At 31.4% G+C, this 14,744-nt stretch overlaps 1 long non-coding RNA gene across 1 annotated transcript; it reads right to left on the bottom strand.

The window, feature by feature from the left end:
* Positions 1 to 7,117: 7,117 nt before the first annotated feature.
* LOC143075442 (uncharacterized) lies at positions 7,118 to 13,261 on the bottom strand. Its single transcript, XR_012978314.1, has 3 exons — positions 12,903 to 13,261; positions 8,920 to 9,005; positions 7,118 to 7,738 (listed from the first exon to the last, which is right to left on the bottom strand). It is a non-coding gene; the product is annotated as an uncharacterized LOC143075442 (long non-coding RNA).
* Between the last annotated feature and the right edge of the window lie 1,483 nt (positions 13,262 to 14,744).

Here is a 14,744-nt window from a genome sequence, read left to right as displayed (position 1 = left end):
TGAGACATCTATTGTCAACAAGCTCATATATTGCAGTCAAATTTTAGTATATAACCTGTTCTTACAGAGTATGAATTCAGATAACAATAATTAAGTCGATGCTCCTTACCAGGGGGTTAACCCTTTAAAACATATTGATTAGCACTATTTTTTCAACTTGTCTAAGAGACTTCTGATAGAAACATATGATATAAATGTTATAAAAATCTGGAAGAACTGTATTTGTAAGAGCGCTAGCAAAACCGGACTGACGGATGCACATGCCTGTGGGTAAATAGATGGACGGACCCACGACCGCTGTTTCTATGTCCCCTGCATCGCGTTACACAAGGGACAAAAAGTAGAAGCACTGACAGATACATCATGGTGTGGAATACCCCGTCTCTTTTCAACTAAGAATATTCATAACCCACAATTCGTTATAAAAGTATTGTCTAATAATGTGATACAAAATACAACAAATTAATTATTTCGTTATCATTTCTTTCGAACAATCTAAGTTTAAAACTGAGGTGCATAATTTCATTGTACAAACTAAAACTGTTAATGTTCAGTGAGTTTTTAGTGGACCTCGTTTAACAATTAGTATATTTTACATACTGCAAATGGTATTGCAATGAATCTTATAATTCATGCTTAAATTTCTATATTGAGAGGTAGTCAACTCTTCTATTGCAGACAGTGTTTTCAACTAGTTCTATCTCTTGTCGCCGATTTTTTAAATTGTATGCTAATTCATATTAATACATCGTATGTCTGTGCAAAAAAGCATTTACAAGTTCCGTTTAGTCTGTAGTGTTGTATCAATAATAAGATTTCATTGATAACATTTATTAAATGTATTTTAAAAGTTTTCTTTTTAAACATGATACGCGCGTTGTGTTGTGTTGGTGTTCATTTTTTCGATCGTGCCGATCTTAATATTTTTTGATTGCAAATAGCTGCAAATGATTAGGTTATAAATACATCTATTAAAGTAACAAATGTGGTGAAGTAATGGAATTTTTATTTAAATTTTTATCGATTGGCAACAACTTAATCCAAACAAAAAATGTTTCAAATGAATGAAAATCTAAAACTGTTATATCATTTGAGACAAGGAAGATATGTTATTTTTTAGAACGGCATGGGCTTCATTTATCATATTTTGTTATATAACAACAACACGATTACGATGATTCCTCATTTTATGTTCACCTACTGAAAACACTCTATAAAAGCTATCTATTTATATTTTATTTTAAATCATATCGACTTTTTTTATATTTCAACATTAAAATAACTGTTTCTATGCATGGATAACCTCAGCGGTATTTGGCACAACTTTTTAGAATTTTTGATCCTCGATGCTCCCCAACTTTTTACTTGTTTGAATTGATATTCATTTTGATATGAGCGTCACTTAAGAGTCGTATGTACTACATCATAATATAATCCTTGTACCTTTGATTACTATTTCTATGTATAACTATTACAAAATCTAGACAGTTCGCACGATCTGTATTTTGAAAACAAAACCTCTCAAATCTTGAGTTAAAGAGTCATAAAGAAAATCAACCAAGAAATTCGCTTCTTATGCACGAAGTTAATAAAATATTTATTTCTTATATTTTTTTTAGACCAGTAAAAGTAAATATCATCTAAATATACTAAGAATTAACATGGATTCTCTGTAAATATCAACCATGCCACATAAAGGTTGTGGCACGCATAGTCTCAGAAAACCTTCAAACTTTGTCAGTTAATACACTTTTATGTATAAATGAAAAAAATATATTGATACTGTTACTATGGACCATGGTTGTCATGGTAACAGGATATTCTAACTTTACCTTCAAAATTGCTCTTTTCAACTACGAAATAGGTCGACTGTGGGCATTAATATCCACTTAAATACCTATAATTTATATGAATATCATTACAAATTGATATATTGATTGAATTTAAAAAGATAAAATATTTTATGTTACCCTGATTTGATCCTTGGATACATGGAAGAGTTCAACAGGTATATAAAATACCCAATTTAGACAGATTTTGAGGATGTGTAGCATACTTACGCATCCATGTTGGAATATGGCATTATACTTTCCTTTGAGGCAACATATTAAAGATTCGATATATGGAATAAAATTCTTGGGAATCTTGTTTCCAAGAGCGGTAACCATGGAAACAAAAAAGTTAAATTTTCAAATGTTTATCAGTTTTTTCATTAAAAAATGCAATTAAAAAGTTAACTAATAACTTATTCAATCTTACATGACCTTTTATTTATTATTTACAGGAGAAATTCAACTTAATGACAAAAAGTAGGTCTGTTGCTATGGAAACGGGACTTTCAAAATTTCAAATTTTAGCCAAAAGTTGTAAAAATTTGTAAAATCTGCAAATTTAGAAAAAAACCAAGATTAAAACAATTTGAGAATTAAAATGGCATTATAGAGACCAAAGTTTTAGTTCAACTTAAATCTGGCAATGAAAATGGTTACCATGGAAACAAATATTTTGATATGAGCGTCACTGATGAGTCTTATGTAGACGAAACGCGCGTCTGGCGTACTAAATTATAATCCTGGTACCTTTGATAACTATGGATTATATCTTGAGATCTGCTATACGGTCTTACATGTAATTTTTTGGACGCTAATCAACATCAACACTATTTATTTGTTGCAACAAATTTAAACTCTAAATATTTAAAATGCTAAAATATATCTCATATAAACATTAGAAATGGTTTTAATGTTGTCAAGATGTTTGCTATAGCCTTCATATGCTAGAGACGACAATGCTATTCCACAGATTCAAGTTGAAGCAACCATTTTGTCATACTAAAAAACAATGATTTGATGATCATTTCATAAAAATAAATTTAAGAGATAAACAAAAGTCATCTAACACAATATAAAAGACTGTACACATGGCAATTAAGGTGAATTGATCAGAAATGCCAACTGTAACTTTGAGGAATAACATAAAGTGACATAGACAAAATAAAGTTGTTTATTCATAAATAATGCAGTCAATAATTACAAAGACACTAATATCTAGTTTTTATTTGCCAAAAAAGCCATTAGGGCACCTCCTCCTTTGAACAAAAGAATTAAAACTAAAAACATTTTAACTGTTATTTGATTCCAAAAGTACTTTTTTTCTTTCTCTTTTCTCTACTGCTACATAATCTTCAGGACTGCTAAGTCTTTTTCTCTATCTAACAAAGGCAGGAGAAAAATGAAGCAATTTGTTAGTCTGATCAAAATGCTCCTTTTTGTGCATTTTGTATAAAGATCTCATCTCATCAGCAGCCACTTAAGGATCTACCTTGTTACCACTTGCCTTTCCATATTAGATTTTTCAGTCATGTTCAATATATTGCCTTAATTGTTGACTTAATGTGACTCTGGATTTAACTGTTTGAATTAAGTGCCAGTGAACTATTTGTTGCTTTCTAAAGATAAAGACTTTTTAGGCTGATTTAGAATTATCTTATCTGCATACAATCTTTTTGCTGTTTCTGATATTTTCATTTTTACATCATTTAACAAAGAATAGACTATGTTGTATGAGGACTTGCTCTTCACTGCTGCTTTTGTTGAGAATTTTCGTATGTGTAGCTGTCTTTGGGACATTTGAAATGGTTATTCTTACTTCCTTAGTACATGTTGTACAGTTTTTTAAATTTCCATTCTCTGAAAAAAAAATATAAAGCTGTCACACAAGAATAGACAAATGAAACAGAAGGGAAATGTGTAAAAGACGTAAGGTTATGTACCAGTTATAGCTGATGAACTGCAAGCTGGTTTCTACTATCTTTTTTATCAGGAACCATTGTATCAATCATGTCTTTTAGTTTTGTCAATTGTTCATTTAAGATAAGAGATTCACTGATGATACATCTATTGTCAACACACGCATATGTTGCAGTAAAATTAGTATATAACCTGTTGTTACATAGTATGATTTCAGATAACAACAATTTTAAAAGTCGCTGCTCCTTACAAGGGGCTTCACTCTTTAATATATGAGCCGCGTCGGATAGAAATCGACCTTATGCCAAAAAAAATCGCAATTTCAGTTTTGTTCATATTAATTTTGCTGATAGCCATACAATTTGAATAAAAAAAAAACGTTTTACTATATTTTTCTTTTTTTAAAAGTTTTCGCCATTTCAAAGTTTTGACGGATACATATATTTAACATCAGATCTCACGACAACGTGCCTTAATTTTATTCTGTATCGGTCCTTTTCTCGTAATAAAGAGAGACATGAAAACATACATTTGTATACAATATTTAATTTAATTTATAAGATTGTTACAATGAAGCAATACATGATTCAGAAGTTTTCAATCCAACTATAACCAGTATATGTAAAATGTTACTCCTCTGAAGCACGAGGACAAAATTTGTAACGGAAATTAAACTGAACAACTGACTTCAATGTACAGATAACGCCTTATCTCCTCTGTCAGCCCTGCTTTCTGAATAACTTCTGGAAGTGTCGTGAGCAATTCCGGTAGGTTTGCGCTTTCCTTTAGGAGGACCAGTCTTTTCAAGAGTTTCTCTCGCAAATACGACTCCTACTTCGTCACTGGTAAATCTGAAGTGATGGAATTTTCCTATACCTCTGAGTGGTTTACAATATTTAGTGAAGAAATTATCATATCTGTACCACTGTAAGCTGTTTTTGTCATCGTCATTTTCATTGTAAACTTCTGACCTATTTCATTTGGCAGAATTGTCAACAATTCTAACCAGTTGCGATACAGTGTTTACGTCCGACTTGCGTCACATACACATTTTGTGTGCCCAGCAATCATAAAATGCAAATTAATAGTTTTGTGTAAACCCTTTGCGCACCTCCACAACAGATAATGTAAAGTAGTTTTATTTTTGTTTTGTCCGACGGAATTATCAGCATGAAAATATAAGAATTACCATGCAGATAATGGTGGAGCCTCAAAACAGCATTGGGTCCATGTGTCCGACTTCCATTTTCCCCGATTGTTTGTTGCTCATCAATCAAACAATTTGAGTGGATTGGAAAGTTTTCATCGCAAACTCCAAATATTGGAACCTTTCGAGGTGATAAAAAGTAAAGAGCTCCAACTTGTTGAGACGAATGTGGCAAGTTTACATATTGTGAAAAGTCAAAAGTGTAATAAACATTTTCAAAATTTTTGAACATGGAGTGTTATACTTTCCTATGGGAGACTCAGCTAACTTTAATTCATCTCGTGATCTTTGTGTACATAATTTATAATACTCACGCTCCGTCCGCGCAGACTGTATATGGTCAATTAATATGTGAGTTGTCACTAATTTCAGTTGAACATATTGTTGTTCTGAGTTAACGCATGAACTAACATATTTGGAGTGCTGACTAGCTGACTAAGCGGCCTCAAGCTTATCCAAGGAGAATTTTGAGCTCTTACCAAATCTACGAAATAATCGTAAATACAAGACTTCGAACGACTGTTTTTCGACAGAACAAACCTATGAAAGTGTAGTGACGTGCATATACTATTTAATTAGTTAAATTGAACTTGTAATTCATACAAAAATACGTCCAGTAAATTCAATATGGCTACTGCAGGTAAACCACAAAATGACAGTGATGTTAGCCATAACACGAATTCATCCAAAACTTACAATGATGCAGTTAAACTAGGTCTTATACCTAAAGATTATCTGAATGGTGAACCTCATGTCAATATTCACGAAACTCTTATCTCTGTAAAACCTGTATTTATTCTGGAAACTGACCTCTTTGGTGAGGTGAAACCCAGCCCAGATCAATTCCTTACACACCTCGAACTCTACAACTCCATTGACTCATGTATACCAAAGAGCCATCTGAAAGGCCTACAACGAGTAAGAGGTATGTGGCGCATCTACCCAGATTCTGATAATGACAGAGAAACTCTCATTACCAAAAAGATAATTGTACGTAACAAGCTAATTAACGTGTATAGTACAAACCCTAAATCAAGTGAATACTCATCACTCTTGTACCTACGTGTCAGAGTCAAAGACGTTCCGTGTTCTGCAGACGATGGTCAGATTTTGAGGGCCATTGAAAATGAAGGCAAATGTACCGTTCACAAATTAAACAGAGAACGACTCCGAGTAGATGGGTTGCTGACAGAATGCCAAACGGGTGACCGCATTCTTTTTTGTGACCCGTTAGAAAAACCCCTACCAAGATTTATCAGAATAGGAAAGTATAGAGCTACGGTCTTCCACAAAGATCAAATGCCATCAACAAACGAAAACTTAGTATGTAATAAATGTTTTCAAAATGGTCACAGATTTCGAGACTGTCAAAATGACTGGGTCTGTAAACAATGCAAACTTCCAGGGCATAAGCAGGCTGACTGTCCAAGTTTTGAAGCACAAAACAAGGAGAGTAACAGCATGCCTCATGAAAATGAGCCAAAAAGCAGCAGCTCTTCTCAAAGTGATACTGACAGTGACGAATCTAACACTGAGTCAATTGATGATACACCAGAAGAAAACATGCTTGTAGCAGTTTCAAAATCAGCAACAAAAGTCAATCCGAAAAAGTTATCAAATGTACTCGGAAAGGCCTCGAAGAAAATCACCAAAAAGACGTTTTCATTCGAAAATAAAACCAATGATATTTTGGAGGAAGTGGAAAACCCCAAAAAGAAAAAAAAGAAAACAACAAAACGAAGGAAAAAATCAGGAGACGCTACAGCAAAAAAACAAATATTCAGACAACAATGTTTCAATTTGGCGCGGGAACACCAGACTCTCGCAGTGAAAAGCGTCCAGCAACAACACCGACTGATGAAGTCCATGAACGATCCGTCCCTATTCAAAAACCAAAAGCGCATTAACTCATTTGAAGACGATATAATTCAGGTCAATGTATTATGATTAAAGAACAAATTGTATTTTTAATTTCCCCCTTTTTTTTTTGTGTGGCCAACACCCAAATATTTCTTTGTAAATATTCATGTGTGTATGTAAATTTATCTATGTTATTTTTGTCTCTTTTGTTGTTTTTATCTATATTATAAAAAATAAACAAAAAAACGGATATGGTATAATAGTAGATTATACATATTCCCATGAAAGAGTAATACAAGAATATATGTATACATGTAATTTATTTTTGATATTGAACATGTTGAAAAGCACTCATCTTTTAAAAATTCACAATCTATTTAACGGCAAACAAATTTCTATATATCTATCAACTAAATGTCATAATAAAAGCTGGATCACAACTATCAAATGTTTTGTAAACGTTATCCGTCAAAAAAACATTATGCATAAAAAGAGTTATGATACATGTACATCAGCAGTTCCTTATGCTAAGACACTCAGATTAGATCAGGAAAATTCTAGAATCACATTTTCACACAGACATAATCCAAATACTATCACAAATCCAATACTTTTATGCTTGTTAAATCCAATCAAATGTACATTATACACTGCACAAATATTTAATTTTCTTGTACACTTCCTTCTCAATATTCATAGGATATTCAAAATCAAAATAAAATTGTTGAGCAAAGAGAACAGGAAAATCCAGTCATCATGGTTCAGTTGTCATATCATTATGCTTCTACTTTATATCCAAAATCACAGTCTTCATAACGCTGTGAGAAAAATACTCCTATTTGTGTATCATGAAAATCCCAAAAGTAAATTTGCGCAAAATACAAAATCTCTTCTACATGTTCTATGCAACAGACACATCAACCTGAAAAAGAAAATAAACGTAATAATGATTTCTTTTTTCTTTTTCTTAAACAAACATGTGAACAAGTATATGATTATCACACACAACATAAAATTCATCATCATGATTAATGTTGGTTTTAAACACATGATACTATGTAATTTAGAAATAAAATTCAACTGTTATCTATATTATTTATATGTGTATAATTTATATGTGTATAATTTATATGTGTTTGTAAACAATTTCAGTGTGTATATTAACAATATGATATCAACTTATTTACTTTTTAAGCTCAACCTTCTGTCTCTATTGTATAATTCTGAAGATACGTGTATGACGTGTAATATAAAAATAATTTATCTCTATAATGAGTGAAAAACTAAATATATGTTCCTTAAACTGTCAAGGCTTAGGGCAAAAAGAAAAGAGAGAAAGATTAAACCTATTGTGCAAAAACCAAAAATGTAATATTTTATTCATACAAGAATCACACTTTATTGAAAAACATGAAAATGTCATAAACAATGAGATAAAAGGGAAACTTTACCATAGTTTCGGAAATTCACAATCAAGAGGCGTAACAATTCTTATAAAAGATAACATAAAATATAAAACTATTAATGAAACTAGAGATAATGATGGAAGAATAATACTCATTAACATAGAACTTGATGGTAATATTTTTACGCTACTGAATGTATATGCTCCGAACATTCGTCGAATTTTCAAAAAAGTAAACAATATCATTAACAATGACCGCTTAGGAATATTAATAATGGGGGGTGATATGAATGAAAGTTTAACTTCATTTGATAGAAAAAGTATTAGCCCTAATAATCAAAATAAACCTGTTAACAGTTTAAAGCAACTTATAAAAAAATATAAACTTATTGATATTTGGAGAGAACTAAATCAAAACAGCAGTCATTTACATGGAGAAGAAAAAACAATAGAAGTGTTGCAAGCAGAATTTATTTTTTTCTAATAAGCCCAGATAGAAGACCGCACATAATATCAGCAGACATAAGACCTGCACTAATATCACATACAGATCATCAAGCGATCTCTTTACAAATAAGACTTAAAGCTCAAAATAAAGGCAAAGGATTCGTTAAGATAAATAACAGCATACTGAATGATACAAAATACAAAGAAATAATAATTAAACTAATTGATACTCATCAAGAAAAAATACTCACCAAAAATAATGATCCTCGAGTTACTTGGGACATTTTCAAAACTGAAGTAAGGGAGGTAACCATTGCATACTGCAAACAAAAGGCTGCTGAAAGTAAAAATGAAATTAAACATTTAGAAAATAAGTTAAAATTCTTAAATGAAAAATCAAGTAATTCTCAACATCTTAAAAAAGAAATAAATAATGTAGAAAACAATTTACAAAATTTATATGTAAAAGAAACTAGAGGTGCACAAATTAGATCCCGAGTCAGATGGGCAGAGGAAGGGAAAAAAAACACAAAATAATTTTTGGGTCTTGAAAAATCAAGACAAACCAAGAAAACCATTTCCGCCCTTAGAAATGACCATGGTAATATTGTTACAGACGCGTCGGATATTCTTATTCTAGGGGAAAATTACTACCAAAATTTGTATAAAAGTACTAAACCGGACCCTTCAGAAATAAAAAAATTATATAAGTCAAACAAAGATAGATCACTCACTATCCAATAGTGACAGTGAACTATTGGGGGGCAACCTAACATTAGAAGAATGTACAAATGCTATATTTAACATGAAACTAAATAAATCCCCTGGACTAGATGGTCTCAGTGTAGAATTTTATCGAACATTTTGGTCATACCTAAAAGAATCTGCAGTGAAAGTATTTAATACATGTTATGAAAAAGAAGAAATGACAACTCTCCAAAAAATAGGTGTTATCTCCTTATTATATAAAAAAAATGATCCATTATCATTAGATAACTACAGGCCAATCACTTTATTAAATGTAGACACTAAGCTTATGGCCTATGCCTTAGCGCAAAGATTAAAGATGGTGTTGTCCAAAATTATGCATAGCGATCAGAATGGATATATAAAAAATCGGTACATAGGTTTTAACATTAGCCAGATTCAAGATATTATAGACTTCTCAGAAAAATTTAATATAGATGGGGTTTTATTGTTCATAGACTTTTCCAAAGCCTTTGATTCTTTAGAATGGCCCTTCATGTATGAATCTCTACTAAAATTTGGAATACCACACTCCTTCTTAAAATGGGTTAAAACGTTATACAATGATACTAAAGGATGCCTGTCTAATAATGGCTGGATTTCAGAAACCTACAGTCTTCACCGTGGTATAAAACAAGGATGTCCGTTAAGTTCTCTAATTTTTGTTATGGCAGTTGAAATCCTGGCCTGTAGAGTAAGACAAGATTCAAACATTAAAGGGTTTCAAATTAAACTTGATGAAAAAACGCACAGTTTAAAAATTTCCCAATTGGCTGATGAGACAACACTCTTTCTCAGTTCAAAAAATGAAATACACCAAGCATTAAACCTAATAGAAATATTTAGAACACTTTCTGGTTTGAAACTGAATAAATCTAAAACAGAAGGTATATGGTTAGGTAGACTTAAACATTGTAAAGAAAAAATTGAAAATATACACTGGAGCAAAGAACCAATTAAAAGTCTAGGTGTTTACTTTGGATTAGATAAAAGTGAATGTGACAAATTAAATATTGAAAAAACAATGAAACAGACAAAAAAATTAATACTTGATTGGGAAAAAAGAAATTTAACCATGATAGGACGAATAACAGTTGTTAAGTCGCTTATTTTACCTAATCTTACTTTTTTGGCTTCGGTTGTTTCAATACCCCAAATGTACATAAAAGATTTTAAAAAACTTGTTTATAATTTTATATGGAATAATAAACAAGAAAAGGTAAAACGTTCAATACTAACCAAAGATTACACAAATGGAGGTCTAAAAATGACAGACATTGATTGCTTCTTAAATGCACTAAATATTTCATGGGTTAAACGATTAACGGCAAAAGAATTTGCTAATTGGAAAGTCATTCCAACATATTATTTCAATAAATTTGGTAAAAACAACCTTATATTTCATATGATGCATGACAACATAAAATCATTACCTAATTTAAGTAATGTTCTACCCACATTTTACTTGAACATATTAAAGAGCTGGTATGAAGCATATAATACACCAACAAGTAGTTACACCTATCATAAATTTTAGAAATATTATGCAGCAAATGTGGTGGGGTAATAAAAATATAAAATTTAAAGGAAAATGTTTAGTTTACCCAAATTGGATAAAAGATGGTATTATTTTCATTAATGATATAATTGACCAAAAAGGACTCATATCACAAAAACTTATATTGGAGAAACTAACCTCAAAAACCAATTGGATCTCAGAACTTTTAAAATTGAAAAATTGTATTCCAAAAGAATGGGTTAGTACATTAAAATCTGACAAATCTTTGAAAAGTTCTGTAAAAACAAAATTAAACTTGTCCTTGATTGTTAACAAAAAAACAGAACTAATTGAAAACATGTCATCCAACGGGTGCGGGAATTCTCGCTACATTGAAGACCCATTGGTTGCCTCCGGCTGTTGTTTGCTCTATGGTCGGGTGGTTGTCGCTTTGACATATTCACCATTTCCTTTCTCAATTTTATCATCCAAAGATATATAGACAATAACTGTTTAGTGTCTTTAAATATCAGCTGTATTTGTACGAGGCTAGGAAACAAGGTGTATGCGAGCTTTTAGCGAGCTACTACACCTGTTTCGAGCCGAGTACAAATACAGCTGATATTTAAAGACACTAAACAGTTATTGTCTTTATCCTGCAATTAATTCTGTATATTGTTTGTGTTTTGAAAGACACAAAAACTAACATATTAAGCATTTATTTTAGATTTGTAATCCCTTGAGGCCCGCGTAGTAATATCAAAATCACACATTACGCTGAAGACGGGTTCGCAAAAAAGAATCTCAAATGGTCAACAATAATACATCGCTCAAGGTGAATAATTATCTATTTTAACATAACAACTAATTTCAACAGTAAAAACAAATAACAAAACATTGTCAAATTTGAAACAGAAGTATACGAGTTGTCCTACGCTTCAGACTTGACATTCACTAAACATGCATGCTGAAATTGACATGGTTGATTTTGTAACACAATCATACACATTCAAGTTTTGAAATCGACAATTGTCATCGTCATTGGAATGCAACTGGAATACACATTCTGAGGTCACACAGGTTCAAACAATACTCAGTCCGGCAGTTGGCGGAGCTTTAAAGCGATATCTGTATAGTATACAGATACAGTATAGCGATATCTGTAGGGCTGTATCTGTATAGTAGGACACCCAATTGCAGGATAAATATAACTATTTAAATAACAAAAATGAGGAGAGACCACTAGGGTTCTCCAAATGGAAAAACATCTTCAATCTAGAATCAATCACTCCAATAAATAATGTGCTTCAATTTACTTTTACCTATTTAATTAATAACAAATATAAAATGTTAAGATGGAAATTACTCCATTTCATCCTACCATGTAAACAGTTATTACTACAATGGCACATACAAGAAACAAGTATGTGTGACTTGTGTAATGTGACTGAAGATTACGAACACTTTTTTCTCAAATGTCAATTCTTTCATGAATTTTGGAAGAAAATATATGTACTTGTAAGCAAAATCAAAATTGGGTCACATATTTTTAATTTTAAAACTTTAGTACTGGGCTATAAAATACATGATCCTATGTATAATGATATAAATCTCTTCCTTACTGTCTTATTATATTCAATTCATAAAAGCACTCATATATCAAATTATAAACAAAAAGACATAGACGCTTATAAATACAGTTTTCAGAAATGAATTTTTAAACACATACGAAATTAACATATATATTAATGCTAAAAACAGCAAATTTTTAAATGATGTAAAAAGATACATATGATCATGAATAGCTAGATACAATATTTTTTTTATGTATAGAATTTGTGTAGCAAAAGTTGACAATATATCTGAGCACGTGGTAATATACCAAAACAGCATGCTTTGTGAAAATGTACAGAATTTTGTCTCAAAATACTTTTATACACACTTTATCACTTAATCAAATGAATTTCCAACTACAACGTCGAAACTTACCACATGTAATTTTTAACTAAAGTTTAAGTTGTTCGTGTGTATCAATAAAACATATAAATTAATCCGGACAATTGATCAACAAGCTTCAACGGTTTTCATCAATAAGGTTAAAGGTCAACGATCATAAAGTTTTAATCTTTAGAAACAAAACCGGACAAAACTGTACACTTTCCGTAATTATGAAACAATATAGTTTGTAAAATGTATGTAATAACCATGAACTGTAAAACTAACAAACTATGATCTTATATATTAATTCACTGAATAAATTCCCTGGTTATCCAGTGACTAATTCACAGGGATACTCGGCCAACTGCTGTAGGTCGAGTAATTTGTTACAACAGCAAAGAAAAGTGCAATAAAGACATTATTTTATAAAAAAAAAAAAAAAAAAAAAAAAAAAAAAAAACATATTTGGAGTGTACATATTTCTTGCTTTCGGTAGAAGAATAGTAGGGGTATTGTCGGTTGCCCGAGGCGCAGCCGGGAGAGGGAGATCAAATTCATTAGCATACCGCTTGATAAATTTTATCGTATTTTCAATCACTTCAAATGAATGTCCGTGATTCGATTTGCTTCCACTAAGATCGACGGGTTACGCCATTTTCATTTAAGTGATGTTTTAAACTTTTAAATTCGCTCCTCCAAATGTTATAAATATTTCTCCATGTGAACTCGCATATCTCAACTCCTTGAAAAGAATATCGGTATTGTTTTCGTTCTCTCTTTTCTTCTCTGAAAACCGAGCCTATTATTTAAAAAATTTCTAATTTAAAAAGCAAATAAAGTCACGCTATGCTTTTGTAAATTCACAAACAGATAACGATACCACATAGGCCTGTTCTCTGAATGTGGAAAGTTTTGTTAAACATTTTTTTGTACAATTACAGTCGTTAGCAAATAGAGCATTTATTCGAAGTCGGGAAGGATTTTTAATTCATCATTTTCATTACGTGAACATGTATTTTCCGATTGATCTTGATTGACGGAAGTGGAATAAAATTCCCTGGCCCTAGCTTGAATTGTGTCACATGTATTTCCAATATCAGATTCGTCATTTTCAATATCGGAATCGCTGTTATCAGACACATTCAGTTCATTATTGCTTGATTAAAAAAACTCTGGTATTGACCTTACGTATTGTTCAAAATCGGCAACTGCTTCATTTTTTAGTTCTTTGCATCCTATGTTATTGAACCAGTCCATTTCAGAAATTTACTACAACATTAAAAAGGAATGAAATTAAAGACAAATTGAACCAGGAGAATTTTTCTATACGACTGGTTGTCGCGCTTTGCGCCATTAGAGATCACCAGTGATTTGTGACAGGTAGATCGAAATCTCAAATACTATCTATTTAAATTATAGTAGTTCAAATTTCAAAATAAACGGATTTTTTTAGATGAAATTTTGGTTTATTATTTATTAATCCGACATCACAGTTTACATCTTTCGAAATTATTACCTTAATTACGCAGACGGACGGACGGACGCAACATTGTAAGACCCACGGATGCATAGATCGGGAATTTTATTGCCCGAATACTAATTTTAAAGTTGTCGGGATATGAAAAAGGAGGTTTAAAAGGTTTTAATTTGAAAGTTATTATAAAAAAGAAGATGTGGTATGATTGGCAATGAGACAACTCTCCACAAAAGACCAAAATGACACAAACATTTACAACCATAGGTCACCATACCGCATAGTCAGCTATAAAAGGCCCCGATAAGACAATGTAAAACAATTTAAACGAGAAAACTAACGGCCTTATTTATGTAAACAATATTAGTTTTCGAAATGCATTTACACATGTATTATGCAAATGTTTCCCTCTTTCTGAC

Source organism: Mytilus galloprovincialis, chromosome 5 (assembly GCF_965363235.1).
Source record: "Mytilus galloprovincialis chromosome 5, xbMytGall1.hap1.1, whole genome shotgun sequence".
NCBI lineage: Eukaryota > Metazoa > Mollusca > Bivalvia > Mytilida > Mytilidae > Mytilus > Mytilus galloprovincialis.
Note: the sequence above shows the minus strand (reverse complement) of the source record. Positions and strands in the feature narration are given on the sequence as shown.